The following is a 25512-nucleotide window of genomic DNA, read 5'->3' as shown; positions in this document are numbered from 1 at the left end:
ATAATATACTGAATAGATTAAAATTGTGCAAAAAAACAGAAATAATTGTATATTAAAAAGTGAGGTAGTATTCATGGGTTCAGTGTCCACTTAGGAATCGGATGGCAGAGGGGAAGAAGCTGTTCCTGAATCATTAAGTGTGTGCCTTCAGGCTTCTGTACCTCCTACCTGATGGTAACAGTGAGAAAAGGGCATGCCCTGGGTACTGGAGGTCCTTAATAATGGACGCTGTCTTTCTGAGACACCGCTCCTTGAAGATGTCCTGGGTACTTTGTAGGCTAGTACCTAAGATGGAGCCGACTAAATTTACAACCCTCTGCAGCTTCTTTCGGTCCTGTGCAGTAGCCACCCCATACCAGACAGTGATGTAGCCTGTCAGAATGCTCTCCATGGTACAGCTATAGAAGTTTTTTTGAGTATATTTGTTGACATACAAAATCTCTTCAAACTCCTAATGAAGTATAGTCGCTGTCTTGCCTTCTTTATAACTGCATCGATATTTTAGGACCAGGTTAGGTCCTCAGAGATCTTGACATCCAGGAACTTGAAACTGCGCACACTCTCCACATCTGATCCCTCTATGAGGATTGGTATGTGTTCCTTCATTCCACCCTTCCTGAAGTCCACAATTAGCTCTTTCATCTTACTGATGTTGAATGCAAGGTTGTTGCTGCAACACCACTCCACTAGTTGGCATATCTCGCTTTTGTACGCCCTCTCGTCTTCGTCTGAGATTCTACCAAAAATTTTCATCAGCAAATTTATAGATGGTATTTGAGCTATGCCTAGCCACAAGTCATGGATATAGAGAGAGTAGAGCAGTGGGCTAAGCACACACCCTCGAGGTGCACCAATGTTGATTGTCAGAGGAGATATTATCACCAATCCACACAGATTGTAGTCTTCTGGTTAGGATGTCAAGGATCCAATTGCAGAGGGAGGTACAGAGGCCCAGGTTCTGTAACTTCTCAATCAGGATTGTGGGAACGATGGTGTTAAATGCTGAGCTATAGTCGATGAACAGCATCCTGACATAGGTATTTGTATTGTCCAGGTGAAGAGCCATTGAGATTGCATCTGCCATTGACCTACTGTGGCGATAGGCAAATTGCAATAGGTCCAGGTCCTTGCTGAGGTAGGAGTTCAGTCTAGTCATGACCAACCTCTCAAAGCATTTCATCACTGTAGATGTGAGTGCTACCGGGCGATAGTCATTAAGGCAGCTCACATTATTCTTCTCACATAAGGCAGCTCACATAATTGTTGCCTTTTTGAAGCAAGTGGGAACTTCTGTCCGTAGCAGTGAAAGGTTGAAAATGTCCTTGGATACTCCCGGCAGTTGGTTGGCACAAGTTTACAGAGCCTTACCAGGTACTCCATTGGGACCTTCCGTCTTGCGAGGGTTTGTTGTCTTTAAAGACAGTCTAACATTTGGCCTCTGACGGAGATCACAGGGTCACTGAGCGCAGCAGGGATCTTCACAGCTGTAGTTGTATTCTCCCTTTCAAAGCGGGCATAGAAGGCATTGATTTCATCTGGTAGTGAAGCATCGCTGCCATTCATGCTATTGGGTTTCGCTTTGTAGAAAGTAATGTCTTGCAAACCTTGCCAGAGTGGGCGTACATCTGCTATCGCCTCCAATTGTTGCTTCACCTTTGAAATAGCCTTTTGTATATCATACCTGGTTTTCTGGTGCAGACCTGGGTCACCAGACTTAAATGCCTTCAGCAGATGATGTACCTCCTGGTTCATCTATGAGGGCACACCCTCAAAAAACATTAGTAAGGAGGAATTTTTTTTTTAAGCAAAGAGTGCTGATTCTGTGGAATGCTCTGCCACAGACTGCAGTGGAGGCCAAATCCGTGGGTGTATTCAAAGCAGAAGTTGGTCAGGGCATCAAGGGATATGGTGAGACAACAGGAGTACGAGGTTGAATGGGATCCGGAATCAGCCATGATGTAATGGCAGAATAGATTCCATGGGCTGAAAGGCCTAATTATGCTCCTATATCTTATGGTCTTAGTTTTGTCTGTTGCGCAGAAGTGCCAGGAGCCAGTCTTCTTGAAGCCAGCACTTCAGTTTCAGAAACAATGGCCCATCAAGCCATTCAAGTTTCCCTAAATCTTTGAGAATCCTTCAGATCTTTGGCAGAGTGATAACCAACAGGACACAGTCAGTCACCATGTTCATCATGTGTTTCTCATTGACATACAGGGTAAATGGTTAACCTGTATCGGAGATTCTTAAAGCAGATGCAATAAACACTGTCATCTTTAAAGTCTGAAACACTTCCAGCTGTTCTTCATTAAGAGTCACAGGGTTGTCTCAGCACTACCTTTCAGCAGATTGTTGTGTGGTTGGCCAATAGTTGATTGATGTACCATTAGAGGGGTTAGCTTGTTAATACATTGATTTGCAATGGTTCATCTTCAGGGCTGCTTCTTTTCACTCCCTTGGTCTTTATTGGAGCATGCTGTGACATAGCTGCCAATATTAACCTCTGGATAATTTTGGAGGGGCCACTGTAGAAGCCGTGTCATGTCCAGGCTGTAATTCCTTGGAGTTTAGATGGTGGCGCTGTTTAGGTAGACTGTCCGATGTAGGCTGTAATTCCACAGAATTTGGATAGTGGCGCTGTCTCGGGGAATGTTCAACAGAGGGAGTGTTTCCCAAGGAGGCGTTTCACTGGAAGTGTCACGAGCATCATCACTGGAAATGTCACTGGCAGGACCACCCCCGTGAAATCCCTGCTTTGCTTTTTGATAATGTTTCAGATAGCTTTGAAGCTCCAAATAATGCACTTCAAGTTTATCATGTTTCACGTTTCTTTCCCAATCGATTAGTAAATGCCTTTACTTGCTCTGTTAACTTTTCATTTGCTCAGTTAACTCACAAGTTCCATTAAACCAACTGTGTGTCTTAGCATCAACTCATACTTTCCAGAATTTTCCTTTCCCTCAGGCATTGTCTGGATCTTGTCACATGCTTCCTTAATAAACTTAACATTATTAGTACTTTTCAGCTGGATTTTTTCATTAATCTCATTAAACTTAGATGTTATATTCAGGTAAGAGCTCAGTTTCATGACTTTGACCATTGTTTTAATTCAATCTTGTGTATCATTTAATTTGTGCATATTGTTTATTACTTTGACCGCAACCTCGAAATATTATTAGATCACAACTGAAGCATTGAAGGATAGTGTCTAAATTACTTCAGGACTGCAGCAGAAATCTTACTTTTTTTCTTTCTGCTTGGAAACTTCTCTCACTTCACTCAATCACAATCTAGATGTTTTTTAAGCACTAAATTACAAATGGAAATTTTTCTTCTCACTCCACCAGCTTATACATATTGTACCCCACCGTATTTAATTATTTTCTTACTCCATCAGCTTGAACGTATTTAATTTTTACAGATGCATTTTTCAAAATAGTAACATAGCAGTTTTGATTCCTACTTCCATCCAAAGATGTATTAAAGCCAGAACTAGTTGATTCTCAGACAACTTGGAATAGAAGCTCGTGCCACTTTTGTTTGTATGCTAAAAATTTTCACTTCATCTGTGATTATTCCAAGTTCTTAAATCTTCACAGCTATCCTCGCTGTCTATGCTGAGTTGCTGGATTTTGATATTTTTAATCCAAGATTCTTTTGGAAATCAAAAAGAGGCATAAAACTTACTGCTTCACGATTGTTTTATTAAGTGCTAATAGAACAAAGGAATTGGAAACCAATCAGATGGTCCCCAATGAATTAATGGAACACCAGAGAAGCTTCCAGAACTTTCCAGAATAACACAAAGAACTACAACCACTGAATAATTGCATATATACGCTATGACCACTCGGAAAACACGTACATAGCTAATTTTATAAAATATAAGCAGGCAGTTGAATGTTAAACTGCACAGAAAAAAAAATTATATAATCTAATTCAACAAGACCCTGCATCCACCCAAAACTTCGATGCTTTCAGCACTACATCAAGTAAACCCATTTCCAAAGTTCTAGATCTAGAACTCAACATCTGCTTTGCATCTGGATCCTCGACTGCCTGACCAAAAGACTATAATCAGTAAGGACAAACACCAGCACTCCACAAAGATTACTGTCAACAAAGGCTGCATTGACAATCCCCTACACAACTCCTTGAACACTCACAACTGATTCTGCTCTATCTCCATCTACAAGTTTCCAGATGATACTAATGCAGTAGGACACATATTAAATAATGATGAGTCAGAACACGGGAAGGAGATAGAGAACCAAATGACATGGTGTCATTGAAACACCCTTTCCTTCAAGTCAGCAAAAAAGAGCTGGTCATTGACTTCAGGAAGGGTGTGGTGCACCTGAATCATCAACTGTGCTGAGGTCAAGAGGGTTGTGAGCTTCAAGTTCCTGGACATGAACATCACCAATAGCCTGTCTGGTCCAACCACATCCAAGAATACTCACCAGTCTCTGCTCCCTCAGGAAGCTAAAGAAATTTTGCACGTTTATCAATGCACATTCTATCTGGATGCATCGTGATTTAATATGGCAACTGCTCTGTCCGTGACTGCAAGAAACTGCACAGAGTTGTGAACATAGCTCAGCACGTCATGGAAACCAGCTTCCCCTCCATAGACTCTGTCTATAATTCTGACTATGTACAGTAATTAGCATAATCAAAGTCTAGACATCCTAAACCTTCTTTCTTCTCTCATCAGGCAGAAGATACAAAAACCTATCACCAGGCTCAAGAACATCTTCTAACCCACTGTTACAACACTACTGGATGATCACCACGGATGATAAGATGGACTCCTGACTTCACAATCTACCTCATAATGACCTTATACTTATTGTCTGCACTTTCTCTATAATTATAATCTGATACAAGACTAACCCAATGCACTGTTGTAATTAATCTATATGGATGATATATGATAATCTGTATTAATCTACAGGACATATTTTATTGCTGTACCTTGGTGGTGGTTGGCATCCGTCTGTCTCAAAGGGCAATGAGTGATGATGGTCATCACAAATCTGGGCCTGGGTGGAAGGTATGGAGATCCTGAGATGCCCAGACATCAAGATCCCCCTCTTGGCCTCACCAGTGTGGTCTAAAGGAAACTTCATGAAGCAATACGTTTGGCTCTAGCTTGGCTGCAGGAGCTGGGTCTCCACTCTGGGTTTGCTGCCTGGGTTTACTCCCATATCCTTTGTCTTCTCCTGATGCTATCCACAAGGCAGTGGACTTGGTACATGAATGAATGGTAAAGCAACTTACCAATCTACCATCTTCCAATTCCTTCCCCAACAGATGCTGTTCAACTTGCTGCGTTCCTTCAGCAGATTAATTACTGCTCCAGTTCTGCATCTCCAGTCTGTTGTCTTCTTCAAGACACAAGGTACCCTTCAAAATGGTGCTGCTAAGTGGTGACTCTGCATTCAACTCTGATGGGAATCATCAAATATTCTCACTTTGGACAACTACAGCTGAAATTCACGGTCACAGCCATCAGTACTTCAGTAAGCAACATTATTTTACGACGTTAAAAAACTGTTGCTCCTCACAATTGGCAGATTCCGGTCACGAGTGCAGTTTCCATTTAAGAAAAAGGCAGTAAAGAAAATTTGCTGGTCTACAGGTACAATTGAAATGCAGATTTCTTAGACCCCCCCCCCGCCACTCCCTTATATCCAGCTAGGGAATGTACAGCCTCTGGAAAATAAATTGAAGACTTCAGAGCAAGTTTGCAGTACCAGAGGGACTTTGCTTCATGGAAAAGTGGCTCTCCCTCCCACCATTAAGGATGTAGCGATGCAGCCAGAGGGCTTCACCATCTATCACAGGGCAGGACAGCTGGGACTTTAAAAAGTAGAGAAGGTGGAGTATGCTTCATGATTAATTCATTGTGGTGTACAGATGTGGCCGTTCTATCTCAATCTTGCTCACCCAACCTGGAATACCCAGTGGTCAAATGTCAACCATTTTATCTCCTGAGATGTACATTCCACCTCTGGTCAACATCAGTCAGGTACTGGAGGAGCTGGGCACCATGACTAACAGTCAGAAAACAGTGCACCCTGACACATTCAATGCCATTGTGGAGGATTTCAATCAGGCCAGCTTGAAGAAGTTTTCGAACAACTACCACCAACATGTGATCTGTGGAACTAGAGGAGCTAACACACTTGACCATTGCTATACTGCCATCAAGAACACTTACCGTGCCAACCCACGCCTGCACTATGAAAGTCTGATCACCTGTCTGTACTTTCATTCCCAGAGTACAGGCAGAGACTAAAGAGTACAGCACCAGTGGTGAGGACCACGAAAATACGGTCAAGGGAGGTGGACGAACCCTTGCAGATCTCCTTTGAGTTGGTGGCCTGGACAATATTCAGGGATTCATTTGAAAATCTTGCTGAGTATACCAGAGTTATCACAAATTTCATCAAGACCTGTGTGGATAAGTGTCTGCTTTCAAGAACAAGCGGGACATACCTAAACCAAAAGCAATGGATGGACAAGGAGATTCGTAGTCTTTTGAAGGCTAGATCTATGACATTCAAGAATGGTGGTCCAGAGCGATATCAAAAGTCCAGGTATGAACTATGGAAAGCTACTTCAAGAGTGAAAAAATAATTCTGATTGAAGTTAGAGACAAAATCGGATGTATGTCAGTTCTGGCAGGGTTTGCGAGCCATTACATCCTAAAAGGTAAAGTCTAACATCAAGAATGGCAGTGACGCTTCTCTCTCAGATATGCTCAACACCTTTTACGGATGCTTTGAAAGGGAGAATAAAACTACATCTGTGCAAATCCCTGCAACATCTGGTGAACCAATGGTCTTGGGCTCAGAGGTCAATGTCAGAACATCTTTCAAGAGGGTAAACCCTTGTAAAGCATCAGAACACTGATGGACCTCATCTTCAATCTCTCACTGCTGCAACTGTAGTTTCCCATCTGCTTCAAAACAGCAATAATCATACCAGTGCCCAAGAAGAGCAGGGTGAGCTGCCTCAATGACTGTTGTCCAGTTGCACTCATTTCTTTTACGATGAAGCACTTTGAGAGATTGGTCATGGTCAGAATCAACTCCTGCCTATGCAAGGACCAGGACCTGGTTGCAATTTAAGTCTACAGTGGATGCAATTTCAGTGGCTCTCCATTCAAGTTCAGATCACTTGGACAAAAGGAATACCTATGTCAGGCTGCTGTTTATTGATTACAGCTCAGTGTTCAATACATTCATACTCTCAGTACTACTCAACAAGTTCCAAGACCTGGGTATCTTTACCTTCCTCTGCAACTGGATCCTTGACATCCTTACCAGAAGGCCACAGTCAGTGTCGATTGCAAATAACACCTCCTCCTAGCTAACAATCAACACTGGCTCACTTCAGCGATGCATGCTTAGCCCACTGCTCTACTCTCTCTGCACCCATGACTGGGTGGCTAGGCACAGTTCAAATGCCATTCATAAATTTGCTGATAACACAACCAAAACTGGCATAATTTCAGATGGTGATGTAGAGGAGTACAGGAATGAGACAGATCTGCTGGTTGAGTGGCGTCACAGCAACAACAACTTTGCACTCAACATTGGTAAGACCAAGGAATTGATTGTGGACTTCAGGAAGGACATTATGAGGGAACACACACCAGTCCTCATCAAGGGATCAAAAGTGGAAAGGGTGAGCAGTTTCAAGTTCCTGACTGTCAGCACCTCTGAAGATTTAACCAGGGCTCAACATAGTGAGGCATTTACAAAGAAGGCACGGCAGCAACTATATTTCATTTGGAGTTTGCGGAGACTTTGTATGTCACCAAGGACTCTCACAAATTTCTATAGATGTACTGTGGAGAGCATTCTGACTGGTTCCATCACTATCTGGTAGGAGGAGCCACAGTACAGGATTGGAAAAGTGCTGCAGAAAGTTGCAAACTCAACCAACTTCAAAAAGCAATGCTTCAAAAAAAGGCAGCATCCATCATTAAGGACCTTCATCACCCAGGACATGCCCTCTTCTCATTGCTACCATCAAGGAGGAGGCACAGAAGCCTAAAGATACACACTCAACGTTTCAAGTTCAGATTCTTTCCTTCCACCATCAGATTCTCAATGGATAATGAACCCATGACACTACCTCACTACTTTTTCCTCTCTTTTTGCACTGCTTTATTTTATATACTTATTGTAATTTATAGTTTTTAAATTATGTATTGCAACATACTGCTGTAAAACAGCAACTTCATGACGTATGACAGTGATATTAAACTTGCTTCTGATTCTGCTTCTCATTGATATCTATACATGATTCTGATAAATCCACATGAACTCCTTCTGAGGACAGTGCATCTCTCTGAGGAGTTATGATACATCAGGTATGGTCTAAGCAGAGTTCTGTTATCACTGAGGACTAACCTTTTGTATTCTGATCTGCTATATACAATAACTTAGAGGACCAGTTGAGTAGACCATAAGACAAAGGAGCAGAAGTAGGCCATTCGGTCCATCAAGCCTGTTCCGCCATTTTATCATGAGCTGATCCATTCTCCCATTTAGTCCCACAACCCACCTTCTCACCATAACCTTTGATGCCCTGGCTACTCAGATACCCATCAATCTCTGCCTGAAATACACCCAATGACTTGGCCTCCACTGCCGCCCACGGCAACAAATTCCATAGATTCACAACCCTCTGGCTAAAAAAGTTTCTTCGCATCTCTGTTCTGAATGGGCGCCCTTCAATCCTTAAGTCATGCCCTCTCGTACTAGACTCCCCCATCATGGGAAACAATTTTGCCACATCCACTCTGTCCATGCCTTTCAACATTCGAAATGTTTCTATGAGGTCCCCCTTCATTCTACTAAACTCCAAGGAGTACAGTCCAGGAGCGGCCAAACGTTCCTCATATGTTAACCCTCTCATTCCCGGAATCATTCTAGTGAATCCTCTCTGAACCCTCTCCAATGTCAGCACATCCTTTCTTAAATAAGGAGCCCAAAACTACCTATAGTACTCAAGTGAGGTCTTATCAGTGCCTTATAGAGCCTCAACATCACATCCCTGCTCCTGCACCCTATTCCTCTAGAAATGAATGCCAACATTGCATTCGCCTTCTTCACCACTGACTCAATCTGGAGGTTAACCTTAAGGGTATCCTGACTTTTTAGTTATTTTCTATAGCCACTCATGGCTTCATAATAATTCATAAATAACGACAGCCCACACACCTCTCCTCATATACGATGATTCTAGATTTGCATCATTTGTAATATTCTTGAATAAATGCATCTGAGAAAGTCTGGTTAGCAAAACATTGACATACGGAGTTTAAGGATCACAAAACAATGGAGAAGAAATTAGCCTAACATCAGAAAGCAGAGGGAAGTGGTAAATGGTTGCTTTATTCAGAAAAAAGTGGATGGTACACAGAAGATTTCAACCGGGAATTTTATAGGCCCATGTAGGAGAATCATCTGTGGGATGTGGTGAGCACCATGAGCTTGATGGGCTGAATGGTCTCTATTGAGGCAAAACCATAATCTGACATTTTGAACATTAACAATTCAATAACGAATGATTGTAGCATATTAAAACAAATAAACATTAAAAACAAAATAGATAAAAATTAACAAATGATGCTATTTAATAATTAAGATAACTTCTAATAATTTTTAAGTATTTCCTCTCAAAGGCCATTCTGGAGGCAAAGCTTTAACGGAATGCCACCTGAGCCCATCACTACTGAGACCTCTCAGAAAATTTTGGATTTGATCATTACGGAGGGAACATCTTCAACCTGATTTTGTTTCTGTCTCCACAGATGCTGCTTGACCTACTATGCATTTCCAGCATTTCTTGTTATTTATTTTTGGGAATTGATGTAGTCAAATATTGGAGATTTTGCTTAAGTCAGGGAGCTAGTGTATTGGTACACTGGACCTCTTGGTTTCAGGGCTATGGTAAAATGGTGAGTTTGTTGCTGCTCATGCTCTGCAGGGACCTGGACTCTTGTACGTGAGTTGAATCCCACCACTGCAGTTGGAACACAAGTATGAGCAGTGAAAGGCCATTTGGCTTCTTGACTTTCTCTACCTTTCTTCAAGAACATCACTGAGCTTCTAGCTCAGTTCCATTCTCCTGTCCTACATAGATGGTCTGGGACCATTTTCCGAGCAGCAAAGCAGGCTGAACTTTTAAGGGTTTATAAATTTGTGGATCTCTACTTTGAAGGCAGCCATTGATAGATAATCAATTGCCCACTGGGTGGACATTTTCAAAAGTACACCACCTTTTAAGTGAATAAAAATTCTCCCCATTTCAGTCTAATTTAAATACAGTCAATGAGTTAAATTTTCACATGAAAACATACTAGTTTGAGCAAAAAAAATCAAAACAACCTACAAAATTATTTTAAAATTCCTTTAGAAAATCTGTCTTCTGTCAAAACAGAGGCAATCTGGCCTCTGTCTTCCTGCAGCATCACACAATAATGAGGTAGAGTACAGGATAGAGAGCTTAGTGGTGTAAAGACAACAGCCGTTCACTGAAAGCAAAATGAAGGAGCTGATCACTGACATCAGGAAGTAGAGAGGAGTACAAGTTCTTGTCTGTATCAATGGTTCAAAGGTGGAGATAGTTGAGAACTTCAAGTCCCTAGGGGTAATTATCACCAACAATTTGTCCTGGACCAGCAAAGGAAGCACATCAAAGCCACTACGTCCTCAGAGAATTAAGGAAATTTGGCATGTCCCCAATGACTCATACCAATTTTTAAAGATGCATCATAGAAACCATCCTACTCAGATGCATCACTGCTTGGTATGGGAACAACTATGCCCAACACAACAAGACATTATGGAGAGTTGTGAACACAGCCCAGTCCATCAATCAAAGCAGCCTCCCCTCCACTTACTCTGTCTACACATTCTACTGCCTCAGAAAAGCAGCCAAGTATAATTAAGAGCCCCCCCCCCCCACCACCACAGTCATTCTCTTTGCTACCATCTGCCTCCCATCCCTTCATGGAGCAGAAGATGTACAATCTTGAAAATACATACCACCAGACTCGAGGACAGTTATAAGACTCTTTACCGGATCTCCCATATAGCATTAATTAATTTGAATTTGGGTTTGCGGGTGCAAACCTTGGCTGCATGTGTACAGAGGTCTTTATTTTAATGAGGTAATTATTGGTCAATTTCATCTGACTGCAGTATTAAGGTCACTAATTGGCTATTTGGACAGTACTGTCTGAGCTGCGTCGTGTGAAGAAAGCAGATAATTTATCTGAGCACCTGAGACTCCTCATTGCCACCCCTCTGCCCTGTGTGCTGGGCAGGATTATATGTTTAAAAAATTGTCAACATTACTTTCCCCACATTTGTTGAGGGTGTATTTATCTACTTGGTCATCTGCAAGGATCTCTTCAATGTAGTATCTACTGCCATTTATCAATCTGGTGGAACTTACTGCTTGCTAACCAGTGGCAACAACCTTAGACATTCTCTCTTCTCCCTCCTCCCAGTGGGCTGAAGAAAAAAAAAGCCTGAAAACATCTAACACCAGGCTCAAGGACAGCTTTTACCCCACTGTAATAAAACTACTGAATGGTTCCCTTGTGCGATAAGATGGACTTTTGAATTCACAACCTACCTGGTAGTGCAGTGCAGGCAGAAAATAAGGTGTAAAGCCATGGCAAGGCAGATTCACTCTTCATCCCTCTCCTGGACTCTCAAACAGATTCTCTGCACAATAAAATGGAAGCTTGGTCTCACAATCTACCTCATTATGATCTTACACCTTATTGTTTGCCCACGCTGCACTTTCTCTGTAGCTATTACACTTTATTCTGCATTGTGTTATGTTTTGTCACTTCAAAAATAATTGAATGTAAAACACTGTAGAGTCGGGGATATCATGTATGCTTCAGTGTTACTTTAGTGAGACACGCACATATGATGTGGTGATGCAGTGACATATGCCATTCATGGACTTTTACATATAACCCATAATGAATTACGTAAACAACAAAGAATGCTTAAATAAATGTATATATCTCAGGATCTGAGGATCTGGGGCCTCCTCCATGGTGGTTGTAGGAGTTGACTCTGGGACTGCAGGAAGTGGTTCTGACAGCTCTGGACATCTTTCTTCTCGATGTGTTGGCATCTTGAACAGTTCATGCGAGCTGCTTGACCTAATAATCTACAGCAGGCCACCAGCTTCAAGGCAACGTTTTCATTTTGACCATGTCTAGATGACCAGCATGTAGCTCCTCCAACACTTTAGTTCTCAGCTGGGATGGTACAACAACTCCCAACCACCCCATAAGGCAACCCCGTCATGGGCAAATTAATCCCGGTGCTGGTAAAAATGGGGAAAATGGCGATTCTGCTGCACATTCCAGGCATTTTGGGTGGCCATGTAGACCTGAGACAGTTTGGGGGTCTTTTCTGGTTTCCCTTTTGATTATCTCTACCGTAACAAGGAAACTTTTGATTTGTGTTAGGGAGAATACATCAAGAGAAGAGTCCACTTTTGTAAATTTTTCAAGTATTTCCTTTTCCAAAGGAAAACGGGATAATCTATCAACATTTCTATGTGACATGCTGGATGTCCATGGTGAACTCTGAAATAAAACAAAGATGTCGCTGCTGTCGAGCAGACCAAGGTTCAGAGACCTTAGCCGTGGTGAACTTTAGGGGCTCATGATCCACAAAAGTCGACTGCTCCCTAGGAGAAAATGAAAATGTTGCAAAGGTGAAGCTGATGGCTAAAAAAGGCAAGACGCAGCCAAATGCCATCGGCCAACTGCTCATGCACAACTAACCGCGCAATCCGATGCATCCATGGTGAGTGATCGGAACATCTGGGAGGGAGTGCGCCAGTGTCGTTGCACTAGACAATGCCTGCATAGTGTCCGCGAACGCCTTGGACCTTTCCTCTGTCCAGTCCACAACGTGCTTGGCTGCTTTACCCTTAAGGGCCTCGTAGAGGGGGCGCATAAGCTGAGCCGCTTTGGGACAAAACGGTGATAAAAGTTCATCATGCCCATAAACTCCTGCAGGGCCTTAACGGTGACTGGCCAAGGGAAGTGCTTAACAGCTTCAACCTTAGCCGGCAGGGGAACTGCCATTGCTGGATTGACACGGTGTCTGAGGAAATCAACCATCGGCAGTCCAGACTGTCATTTTGCTGGGTTGATGATAAGACCGTGCTGCCTAAGGCATTTGAAAAGAGTTTTCAAGTGTAAGAGATGTTCACCTCTAGAAGAGCTGGCTACCAAAATGTCATCTAGGCAAATAAACAGGAATGGAAAATCCCTGAGAACACTGTCCATGAGGCGCTGAAAGGTCTGGGCTGCTTTTTCAGCCCAAATGGCATTCAGAGGAACTCAAACAAACCAAACGGTGTAATACAGCAGTTTTAGGAATGTCACTCGGGTGGACAGGGACCTGGTGATAACCACAAATGAGGTCCAACTTCGAGAAATTAATTTTCCCTGCCAGGTGGGCAGAGAAATCCTGGATGCCCGGGATCAGGTATTGGTCAGGGGTCGTGCCATCTGAGGCAGTGGTAATTGCCACATGGATACCACCCGCCTCCCGGTTTTCGCATGATGTGGAGAGGGGAAGCTCATGGACTGCTGGTCCGCCTGACGATACCCAGGTGCTCCATGGCATCAAACTCAGCCTTAGCAACAGCTAGCTTCTCCAGGTCGAGGCACCTGGTGTAAATGGGTGGGGTGGTAGTGAGGATATGGTGCTCCACCCCGTGTTTAGCAGTGGAGGAGGAGAAGGTGAGTTCGGTCAGGTCTGGGAACTCAGCGAGGAGGCAGAGGATGTTGTCTGAGGTGGAAAGGACGCTGGACAACTTTGAAGTGCTGGTGGTGCTGAGTGTGCCAGAGAGGGAGTAGAAAGTCTCTGCGTTGATGAGGCACTGGTTCTGGACATCAAAGAGAAGACTGCTGGTGCAGAGGAAGTCGGCCCCCAGCAGGGTCATAGACATGGCCACCAACACAAAATTCCAGTGGAACTTCTGCCCGCCAAAGCACAATGCCATCTTACACTTAGCAAAAGTCTGGATGGCTCTGCCATTCACAGCCTCAGGAGATGGTCCATATTCCCCAGTTTGTATGTACAATTTAGACGCGGGCAGGACGCTCACCTGAGTGCCCATGTCACAGAGGAAAGGGCACCTGGAAACAGAGTCTGCAGCATCGGCAGCCTGACCTGCCGACGCCCATGGCAGCTAATAGGCACCAGCTGTTGCCTTTTTCCAACTGCTCAAATCTGCAGGGTGGCTGCCACTTTTTAGCTCTCGGCCCCAACCTCATGTGGCAGAAACACAGGGTAGGAAACTGTCATTGAGCCACAGCAATTGTCTTAAGTTCAGTCATCCAGCCATGTGGTCACACAGGCCCTCTTGGTGATGGAAAGCACCTTGTCAACCTCTGACTAGAGCCTGGAGGTCTTTGGGGGGAGAGCCAGCCAGAGCCGACCGCATCTCACCTGGTACTTGTTGCAGGAAAAGCTTTCTGAAGGTGAAACACGGCTGATGTCCGCCAAAGAGGAAAATCGTGTGGTCCATCAACTCTGACGGCTTGGAGTCGCCTAAGCCAGGCACTCAGACTCGCAAAGTTCTGAAGTCTCTAGAAGGAGTTACTTAAGAGTCTCGTAACTGCCGACTTTCAGGGGGTGCTGTAGGATGCTCATCACCGTGGTTGCCGTAGAGCTGTCCAATGCTGCCACAACGTAGTAATATTTCGTGCCATCTTGCGAGATTCCTCACACTGCGAACTGGACCTCTGCCTGAGCGAAGTAAATGGCGGCATGTTCCGGCCAGAATTCAGGGAGCTTGAGAGCAATGGCGGTTGTAGTCATGATTGTAAACAAGCAAAATCACTCCAGAATCATCTGGAGGAGCATCAGGGTCACCAATGTAGGAGTATCGACAAAAATCGACACCAGTGTAATTACTTCTAACGTACACTTTATTACAAGCAAACAAATGGTGGCGTCAGAAAAACCTTCAGTACTGTGGTGATGGTGATTTTAAAATCACCACAGATGCTGACAGACCCATTCTCCTTAGCTACCAGGACCACTGGCATTGGCCATTGGCTTCACTGTACCTTGGAACAAGTCCTTCAAACTCCATGCGATCTAGCTCACTGCCTACTTTATACAGATGGCATAAGGATGGGCTTTGTACAACTTGGCTGAGGTATTTTCATTTAACACTATTTTACCCTTGATATGTTTACATTTTCCAATGTCATCCTAGAACACTGCTCTGGCATCATCCAGTACCTTATTTAATTCACTTCCAGTTAACTCTCTTGCAGGAGATGGTGGATGGATCTCTGTTTTATCACATACAAACCCGAAGTGTTTCATTTCACTGTTACAAAAGTCATTCCCACAGGAGTTACAGGTGTCCCCCGCTTTTCGAATGTTTGCTTTACGAAACCTCACTGTTATGAAAGACCTACATTAGTACCCTGTTTTCGCTTTCAGAAGGTGTTTTCACTGTTACGAAAAAAAGCAGCGCGTGAAAAAATCAGCACACGATAAAAGGCAGCGCGCCGCATGTCCCGAGCAGCCACTCTCCCCGGATTTGGAACTGCATTCTCGCCAGCATTGCTTAAACACGTGCCTGTGAGCAGCCATTTGCAAGATGAGTTCTAAGGTATCGGAAAAGCCTAAAAGAGCTCATAAGGGTGTTACACTTAGCGTAAAACTAGACATAATTAAGCGTTTTGATCGTGGTGAACAAAGTAAGGACTAAGTGAGTTTGGCTTGTGGAAGCTGACGAACATGATGTTGAAGAGGTTTTGGCATCCCATGACCAAGAACTGATAGATGAAGAGCTGATGCAATTGGAAGAGGAAAGGATAACAATCGAAACCAAATGCCATAGCGAACGGACAGAAAGTGACTGCGTGAGATTTTCGCTGCAATGATTGACAATAAACTGGACTGGTCAAAGAACACCGAGGCTGTCTACAAGAGCCATCTCTATTTCCTGAGGAGACTGAGGTCCTTTAACATCTGCCGGACGATGCGGAGGATGTTCTACGAGTTTGTGGTGGCCAGTGCTATCATATTTGCTGTTGTGTGCTGGGGCAGCAGGCTGAGGGTAGCAGACACCAACAGAATCAACAAACTCATTCGTAAGGCCAGTGATGTTGTGGGGATGGAACTGGACTCTCTCACAGTGGTGTCTGAAAAGAGGATGCTGTCTAAGTTGCATGCCATCTTGGTCAATGTTTCCCATCCACTACATAATGTACTGGGTGGGCACAGGAGCACATTCAGCCAGACACTCATTCCACCAAGATGCAACACAGAGCGTCATAGGAAGTCATTCCTGCCTGTGGCCATCAAACTTTACAACTCCTCCCTTGGAGGGTCAGACACCCTGTGCCGATAGGCTGGTCCTGGACTTATTTCATAATTTACTGGCATAATTTACATATTACTATTTAACTATTTTCGTTCTATTACTATTTATTAATTATGGTGCAACTGTAACAAAAACCAATTTCCCCCTGGGATCAATAAAGTATGACTATGACTAAAGTACGACTTTAATTTTGAAATGGTACGTAGGTTTATGGGATATTTGCAGGATGGTTTGAGTCCTTATAAAGAACTGTATGATAGAAAAATGCGCGAGGCTTAGCAGTCAAGCAAGCCTTCCGCATCAGCCACAGCAGACGACGAACCTCGACCTTCGACATCGAGGTGGGCAGTCATAGGAGAAGATGAGCTGCCTGCTCTAATGGAAATAGATGACGAGATGACACCCCAGTGTCCCACCACCCCAACCCCCGGGCCACGGACAGATACCGATTCGCAGAGAATGCAAAGGTAGCCGGGAGGCACACAGCATATCTTTAAGAAAAAAGCCGAAATAAACATGCTAATTAATTAGGTGCCGCCCGACACATAATTAATTAGCTTGTTTATTTCGGCTTTTTTCTTAAAGATGTACTGTGTGCCTCCCGGCTACCGCTGGACCCCTGCGTGTTTTGCGGTTCGGTATCTGTCGGCGGCCTGGAGGGTGCGGGCCACTGCACCACCCAACCTGCGACGACTCAGTCTAACACACCATCATCAGTGTGCTCGGCGCTGAACCAATTCCGGTGAGTGATACTACACTGTATATACATTATTTCTACTTTATATAGGCTGTGTATTTTTACGTGTTATTTGGTATGATTTAGCAGCTTCATAGCTTAAAGGTTACTGGAGAACGCTTGCGCCGTGTTTTTGCCAACAGCGCTTGCGCGAAATTTTCGCTACGGAGAACAGTTCAGTAATGATTGTGGAAGTACTTCTACTTTATATAGGCTGCGTATTTATCATATCCTTCCTGCTTTTACTATATGTTACTGTTATTTTAGGTTTTATGTGTCATTTGGCATGATTTGGTAGGTTATTTTTGTGTCTGCGAACGCTCACAAATTTTTCCCATATAAATAAATAGTAATTGCTTCTTCGCTTTACGACATTTCGGCTTACGAACCGTTTCATAGGAACGCTCTACCTTCGGATGGCGGGGGAAACCTGTACCTTTTCTCAAGTACGAGTTCTTAGTTGGATATATGCAAGTTTCAGTTGAGTATCCGTGCAATGCCATTCAAACTTATTTTGTGGAATGACTGAAACAGTTGAGCCAGTGTCCAATTTCATTTTAATTAATTTTCCATTCACTTCTGATGCAAGTCCCATTGCTTGACTATTGTTAGATTACACATTGTGAATCTCAAGGCTATCCAGTCTTATATCACTTTCATTATATCAAATTATTTATCGACAGCGTGCTTAGACCTTGAAAAGATTCATTATTCACTTCTTAATTCGGACATAAAGTTTCATAGGGTGTGGGGACTTTTTCTTGAATACTTTCGTAACTCCGCTTTAGATTAAGTTTATCCTTTTTTTGTACTATAATCCCTTACTTTCAGCTTTTTTCCTGTAAGTTTTACAGTTTTTTGTTGTGAATTACATTGTAGTTTTGGTAGTCGGCATTATATTTTCTTTTTATATATATATTTACAGCTCTGTGGGGTTGAATGCTCCAATTAATTTTTCTTTTATACATAGAAATGGTTGGCCTGGGGTTTTATAGTGGGAGGGTGGGGAGGATACTAATTTTATATGGTTTTATTTTGGGTGCTTTTTCCTTATTGTGAATTATATATTGGACACGTTTGTTTTCTACTGTATAAATCTCCATTTTGGTGATGTTTTTTTTTTCTGTCGCTGTATTGTAGAAATGCATAAAAAAAATTTTAAAAACAGCATGCAGATTAGTGCTCTTTTTGAAACTGCAACTTGCCTTTTTATCTTCCCTGTGTAGTCCATTTATTTTCTGTCCGACCAACATGTTCTTTGTACAGTATGTGTCCTACTTTGTTTCATTTTCTACAAGTTTCACCTTTAAACCTGCATTGGTCTGGCATACGTGAGCCCCTGCCACAACGGTAACACAATTTGTTTGGCAAGACCAGTTTCTGTTTAAATATTGCAATTTTGTTCACATTCACTTTCATTCCTGACTGAAATTGCATTGCACCTCTGGCTGCGATTTCCATTGATGCAGTGAAATGTAGTAAATACTACTGAAATATTAAATACACAACTCCTTGTTAGTTTTACCTTGTTCTACCTCAATGCACTGCATAATGAAGTGATCTGCATGTATAGTGTGCCAGACAAGTTTTTTCGCTGGATCTTGGTACAAGCTATAACAATACAGTTGTCCCCCGCTTTACGGAAGTTCACTTTACGCCACTTCACTTTTATGAAAGACCTACATTAGTACCTGTTTTTGATAACCGAAAGAAATCGGAAGAGGAGTTTTGCTTTTATGAAAAAAAAAGCGAAAAGCAAAAATAGCTTTCAGCGTTTGTTTTGCAGCGAACCGTTATAGAGGCAGCGCACACCCCGAGCAGCGAGAGTGGCGCCACCAAGCTCCTTCCCTGGGAAGTACACTCGGCATCTCAGCATCAAGCCACCTTAGCCTTGAACTGCGTGAGATTTTCGCTACGATTGACTGCTGCAATGACTGCAGAAAAGTATGACTTTAATTCTGAAAGGGCACGTAGGTTTAAGGCAGGTTTGCAGGATGTTTTGAGTGCCTTACAAAGAACTGTATAATAGAAAAATGCGTGAACCTTCCAGTGTCTCACTGTCTTCCTGGTAAGCGAAATTACACTGTACATACGTTATTTCTACTTTATATAGGCTGTGTATTTATCATAGCATTCCTGCTTTTACTGTTAGTGTTATTTTAGGTTTTATGTGTTATTTGGTATGATTTGGTAGGTTATTTTTTGGGTCTGGGAACGCTCAAAAATGTTTCCCATATAAATTAACGGTAATTGCTTCTTCGCTTTACGCCATTTCGGCTTACGAACGGTTTCATAGGAACGCTCTACTTTTGGATAGCGGGGAAAACTGTAAACTAATAATCAGAATCAGGTTTAATATAACAGTGGCAACAGTATAATGCAATACATGAGTAATACCGGAAAAAAAAATGAATTACTGGAAGTATATATGTATAATAAATAGTTAAATTGAAAATAACAGTGCAAAAACAGAAATTTAAAGAAGTGAGGTAGTGTCCAAGGGTACAATGTTCATTTAGGAATCGGATGGTAGAGGGGAAGAAGCTGTTCCTAAATCACTGAGTGTGCCTTCAGGCTTCTGTACCTCCTTCCTGACAGTAATAATGAGAAGAGGGCATGTTCTGGGTGATGGGGGTCCTTAATAGTTTATTGGCACCTTTCTGAGGCACGGCTCCTTTAAGATGTCTTAGATGCTACAGCAGCTAGTACCCATGATGGAGTTGACTAGTTTTACAACTCTCTGTAGCTTCTTTCAATCCTGTGAGGTTGCCCACCCCTCAATACCAGGTGATGCAACCAGCCAGAATGCTCTCCATGGTATATTTGTAGAGGTTTTTGAATGTTTTAGGTGAAAAACCAAACCTTCTGACAGTTCTAATGAAATACAGCCTCTGTCTTTATGCTGTAGCTGCATATATATGTTGGGGCCAGGTTAGACCCTCAGAGATATTGACACCCAGGAATTTGAAATTATTCACTCTCTCCACTTCAGATCCCTCTATGGGGATTGGTCCTTGTTCCCTCATCTTACCCTTTCAGCTCTTTGGTCTTACTGACGTTGACCGCAACACCACTCAACTAGCTGGTATATCTCACTCCTGTACGCCCTCTCATCTCCATCTGAGATTCTGCCAACAATGGTAGCATCATCAGCAAATTTATAGATGGCATTTACCAACACCAGTACCCCCAGATTCTTTCCCTGAGGTGAGCTGGTGAGCACAGAGGAGGCAGATGCTTTTCATTAAATCAAAAATACTAATGAAGGAAGCAGCAGAAACGCAGAAGCAGTTGCAAGGTAGGCTGTAATGGGGAGTGAGAGGTCAGAAAGGTACTGTCAACATTTTGACCTCGAGCACATTGATTTGTTACTTCACTCTCAGTGTCCGTGTCCCCTGACACAGATGTATTAAGCCCTACAGTTCCCTCCCTGCCTTCCATCTGCTTCCTGGCCGGCTGGTGGCGCAATGGCATCAGCGCCGGACTCCAGAGCGAAGGCTCCTGAGTTTGAATCCAAATCAGGCCACTCCCCAAGCACGCTTTCCATCCATGCCGGGTTGAGCGTCGAGCTAGCCACTCGGCCTCATATTAAAAAAAAAGGGTCGAGACAGGAACATTCATATGGTGACCCGGTTAATCCGAAAGGAGACCAATCCTGACACCACGCACCAGACAAGAATGGCTGACTGTCTGGAGCGACATGCAAAAAAAAAAATCTGCTTCCTATTTGATCAGAGTTTTGCTCATTTTCTGCATCATTCATAGACTGACAGCAATATTGGCAAAGTTGCTTCCACTGCTGTCTGTATTTGCCTTTGGGCTGAATAGATTGTTGACAGGTAAAATGGAGAGAAACTCTCTTCCATTATGTGTGGACTCTGGGACTTGGTGTCCCAGAACAAAGCCAGAAGTTTCAGGAACTGTTACATACAGAGAATGACAGAAGCATGGAATACTTTTTTTTGTACTTTACCAACAGACAAAAATATAGACTAATTGTGTCATGGGGTCACACAGTACCAAATAGGACTTTCAGCCCATGCCAAAAAAACCCAACTCCTTCCTCTAGATCTGTTTTGAAAATCCTAAGCCCTCCGCTCTTACTGCCTCCCCAAGATGCTCTGGCCTGTTATATTATACCAAAAGGTTCTTGGTTCTGGATCAAATAGGCAGAAGTGCAGTTGCTATTACTAAGGAGAAGGTGCTTGGGAAGCTGGAAGGTCTGACGGTAGGTAAGTCACCTGGACCAAATAGACTACATCCCGGAGTTCTGAAAGAGGTAGCTGAAGATATTGTGGAGGCATTATTAGTGACCTTTCAAGAATCATTAGATTCCAGAATGCTCCTGGAGGATTGGAAAATTGAAAATGTCACTCCAATCTTTAAGAAGAGAGGGAGGAAAAAGAACAAAAATTATAGGCCAGTCAGCCTGACTTCAGTGGTTGGGAAGGCTTTATTAAGAATGACATTTTGGTATACACTACGTGGAGGCACATGATAAAATAGGCCAAAGTCAGCATGGTTTTCTTAAGGGGAAATCTTGTCTGACAAATCTATTAAAATTTACTGACAAATTAACAGGCAGGAAAGACAAAAAAGTAGTCAGTGGATGTTGCTTAATTGGATTTCAGCAGGCCTTTGACAAGATACTGCACATTAAGATGTTAAACAAGATAAGAGCCCATGGCATTGCAGAAAAGATACTAGCACTGAAAGAAGATTGGCTGACTGGCAGGAGGCAAAGAGAGGGAATAAAAAGGGCTCTCTTCCAGCTGGCTGCCAGTGATTCATAGTGTTTCAGAGAGGTCAGTGTTGGGACTGCTTCTTTTCACATATATGTCAATGATTTGGATGACGGAATGGATGATTTTGTAGCCAAGTTTGCAGATAATACGAAGATAGATGGAGGGGAAGGTAGCGTTGAGGAAGCAGGGAGTCTGCAGAATGACTTGGATAGATCAGAATGGGCAAAAGAGTGGCAGATTTTTGCAGATGGAATGTAGTGTTGAGAAGTGTATGGTCATGCAACTTGGTAGAAGGAATAAAGACAAAGACTACTTTCTAAATAGGGAGAAAATTCAGAAACCAGAGGTGCAAAGGACTTCGGAGCCCTCATGCAGGAATCCCTAAAGGTTAACTTGCTGCTTGAGTCAGTGGGAAGGAAGGCAAATTAAACTTTTGCTTATGTTTTGAGAGTTCTAGAAAAGCAAAGATGTAATGCTGAGGCTTTATAAGGCTCTGGTGAGATCATACTTGGGAATACTGTGAGCTGTTTGAGCCCCTTATCTAAGAAAAGATGTGCTGGCATTGGAGAGGGTCCACAGGAGGTTCATGGCAATAATTCCAGAATGAAAGGGTTACCATATGAGAAGCATTTGATGGCTCTGGACCTGAACTTGTTGGAGTTTAAAAGAATGGGGGTTGGGGGGGGAATCTTACTGAAACTTATCAAATATTGAAAGGTCTAGATAGAGTGGATATGGAGGGGATGTTTCCTATATTGGGGGAATACAGGACCAGAGGGCACAGCCTCAGAATAGAGGGATGTCCCTTTAGAACAAACAGGAAGAGGAATTTCATAGCCAGAGGTAAATCTATAAAATTCATTCCCACAGATAGCCGTCATTGGATATTATTTAAAGCGGAAGCTGACTGGTCCTTGATTAGACAGTATGTCAAAGGTTATGGGGAAAAGACAGGAGAATAGTATTGAGAGGGATAATAAATCAGCCATGATGGAATGCAGAGCAGACTTGAGGGACCGAATGGCCTAATTCTGCTTCTGTCTCATGGTCTTATAGTCTAAGATGCTGTTCTTTCAGTTTACTTTGGGCCTCACACTTGGGACGGCATGATAGCATAACAGTTAGTGTAATGTTATTACAGGAGTAAGTGATTGCGATTCAATTGCACTACAGTCTGTACGGAATTTGTACGTTTGCCCCATGCCTGCGTGCGTTTCCTCTGGGTATTCCAATTTCCTCCAAAGTTGCAAAGGTGTACGACTTAGTAGGTTAATTGGTTATATGGGTGTTATTGGGCAGTGGAGACTCATTGGGCAGAAGGGCCTGTTACTGTGCTGTATTTCTAAATAAAAATAAAAATAAAATAATAACTGTTAGGAAGGCATTTCATAGAAACAAGGTGAGAAAAGTACATTATGATGAGAGCACAGCTAACTTACAGGTAGAATATTCAGTGCTTGCTGTAGAAGATCGCAAATACCCAGATGATAGATAACATGCTGTTCTTCTAGTGTATATTGACCCTCATTAAGACAGTGGGCAAAGTTATGAATTGGAGAAAAAGTCACTGAGATGTACCGCAAAATATTGTTCAGAATATGATAATGAATTTATTCCAGAAGTAGAAGTAGAACCAGCTCTTGAGGAGGAACCTCAGTGTAAAGATACGTGACAATTAACATACAGGAAAACAATGCAGGGAAAATCAGCGGAACATCAAAGGGAGACATATTCCCCTCAATAATATTTCAAGAATAGAAACCTTGGAGTCATAAAACACAGAAACAGGTCAATTAGCCCATCTGGTCTATGCTGACCAACATACCATATCTTTGCTAGCCCTGTTTGCCAGAATTTGGCTCCTAACCTTCTAACATAAGGGTTCCCTACCTTTTTATGCATGGACCAATACAATTAGCAAAGGGGTCTGTGTACTTCAGGTTGGGAATCTGTTTTGAAATCTTCCAATCCATGTACCTGTCCAACTGCCTTTTAACAGTTATTATTTTACCTGTCTCATCAATTTCTTCTGGTAGCTTATTCCACATAGATTCCACACTACATGTAAAAATGTTTCCCTTCAAGGTCCTCTTAGATTTTTCCCTACTCACCTTAAACCTATGGCCTCTAGTTCTTCATTTCCCCAACCCTGAGGAAAATGACTGCGTACATTCACCCTCTGCATTTCCTTCATGATTATCTCTCGGTCTCGTGTTTTAGGAATAAAGTCCTCGCCTTTCCACCCTTTCCCTATGACTCAGTCCCTCAAATCCGGGCAGCACCCTCGTAAATCTTTTCTGCATGTGCAGCGCCCGTGAGAAAGGCGGATGATGAACGTAACATACACACTGCACTATTTACTCCTCAGTAACTTAATAGTGAATCAAAATAAATAACAGTACATCCAGTTAACTGTATAACAATAGGTAATGAGATGTGCATTTTCAACCAAGTTCAACCCTTCCCGTTTATGCTTTTATTCATTTAACATTGGGGTCTTTTATGTTTTAACTATAATTTCTGTTATTGCATGGGAACACATCACTTTAATTCTAGATGAACAAAAATATAACACAAAATATAAAAATACTCCAATAAACTATCTTCTTTTATCAGCAATTACATGCATCCAAACGGTTACACCGTGTGCTTATGGCACTGTCTCCATGCAGCTTTAATGCTTCAATTATACAAGCCACATGGGTGAAAACAGCCTTTTTTCCCCGTTTCAAACAAATATATAACTCAAAGAATTATACAAACCTTCAGAAAAAAATACTTAATGTTTTTCTGAGAAACTGAATGTGCCAATTCGCTTAAAATTCCAATTATTTTCTGTATTTCTTTTCCTACCTGGAAAAGGGAGATGACGAATGAGACAAGTTAGCTATACTGTTTACTCCTCAGAAACTTTATGGTTAATGAGGAATGCAGTGTGCACCTCCATCCCCCACCCCAGCCCAGCCCAGCCATTCTAGCAGGCATGAGCAATCAATCGCGTGCTGAAGATGGAATGCAAGACTTAACATATCAATGGGAGATTCAGCGCTCAAACCCATAAAAGAATACCTTGTGCATAGATTCTCAGAATTTTCATATTTGCAGGTATTAAAAGTAATGTCCCTTTTTTCATCAACATGAAATGATATTCACATTAAATAAATTATTTAAACTCTTTACAAAATTATTTGAACAATCGTTTATAACTAAATTGAACAGATTTTAACCTTGTCACACATTCATTCCAGTTTAATGGCATTTTTCCAATAGCAGGATGATCAGAACTGAGCACAGTACTTCGTGTGGCCTCAACTGTGAACTGTACAATGACCGCCCAACTTTTATATTCAGTGCCTTGACTGATGAAGACCAGACTGCTTCACAGTTCTATCTACCTGTGCTCCAGTGAACCATGTGCTTGAACTCCCAAGCCCCTCTGTTTTAAAACAATCTCCAGAGTCCTGCCATTTGTAGAGTTCCTGCCAGGGTCTGACTTTCCAACATCCCACCATCACCATCTCCTTTCTGCTATCTAGCTAGTTGGGTATCCACAAAATTCTAATTCTTGCGGTATGGTAGCCTAGCTGTTAGCGTACCACTTCACAGTGCCAG

The 25512-nt window shown here is 42.6% G+C and overlaps 1 long non-coding RNA gene across 3 annotated transcripts in view; it reads right to left on the bottom strand.

Moving 5' to 3' along the window:
• Positions 1–24836, bottom strand: part of LOC134342611 (uncharacterized) — a 94965-nt gene extending 70129 nt beyond the window's left edge. The window contains exon 1 of one of the 3 annotated variants that reach the window (XR_010017058.1): positions 24754–24836. This is a non-coding gene — a long non-coding RNA (uncharacterized LOC134342611). Of the gene's footprint in view, positions 1–24663 lie in introns of all 3 variants that reach the window. The other 2 variants (XR_010017053.1, XR_010017054.1) reach the window with 2 other exon arrangements.
• Positions 24837–25512: the final 676 nt, after the last annotated feature.

Source organism: Mobula hypostoma, chromosome 1 (genome assembly GCF_963921235.1).
Source record: "Mobula hypostoma chromosome 1, sMobHyp1.1, whole genome shotgun sequence".
NCBI classification, from domain to species: domain Eukaryota; kingdom Metazoa; phylum Chordata; class Chondrichthyes; order Myliobatiformes; family Myliobatidae; genus Mobula; species Mobula hypostoma.
Note: the sequence above shows the minus strand (reverse complement) of the source record. Positions and strands in the feature narration are given on the sequence as shown.